This window comes from Muntiacus reevesi, chromosome 1, assembly GCF_963930625.1.
Source record: "Muntiacus reevesi chromosome 1, mMunRee1.1, whole genome shotgun sequence".
Classification (NCBI taxonomy): Eukaryota; Metazoa; Chordata; class Mammalia; order Artiodactyla; family Cervidae; genus Muntiacus; species Muntiacus reevesi.
Window position 1 is genome coordinate 49,461,762 of NC_089249.1, and position 784 is coordinate 49,462,545.

Sequence of the window (784 nt, forward strand, 5' to 3'; positions counted from 1 at the left end):
TATAAATAACTCCCATGTGCCCTCACCCAGCTCCTACAATTATTAACATATGGCCAACCTTCTTTTATCTATACCCAGCTCCAGATTCCACTCCTGCAACGAAGATTTTTAAAGCAAATCCAAACATCATGCGATATCATCTGTAAACACTCCGCGTGCACCCATGGAAGAACTCTCCCATGTGTTTGTACCTACATATCTGCAATACGATGATTATAACTAAGAAAATGAACAGTGACTCAATATCCAATTTTCCCCCGCTGTTTGCCTATCGCTCTTGAGCGATTGATCTGTTAGAATAAGGGTGCAGTGGAAATTTGGGTCCCAGTACTCATTCAAAGTTCTTGCATGAGGCTGTTGAACGAGAGGAAATAAATTACATAATAAAGACGTGCACTATGTCCTAAGTTGCTTTAGTCATGTCTGACTCTGTGCAACCCTGTAGACTGTAGCCTGCCAGGTTCCTCTGTTCGTGGGATTCTCCAGGCAAGAATACTGGAGTGGGTTGCTATGCCCTCCTCCAGGGGATCTCCCCATCCTAGGGATCAAACCCACATCTCTTATATCTCCTGCATTGGCAGGCGGGTTCTTTACCACTAGCGCCACCTGGGAAGCCCTTAATAAAGATACTTTATCATAATGATAGATCACATTTACCTACGCCTTTACATTTCCTAAGTTTCTCTGACCCTGACCTTCCTGTCAGATGGAATAGACGGGTGTCATTTGCCTCCTGCAGAGGTAACCAAGTCCTGGAGATGCTTCAGGATCCAATTAGTGGTCA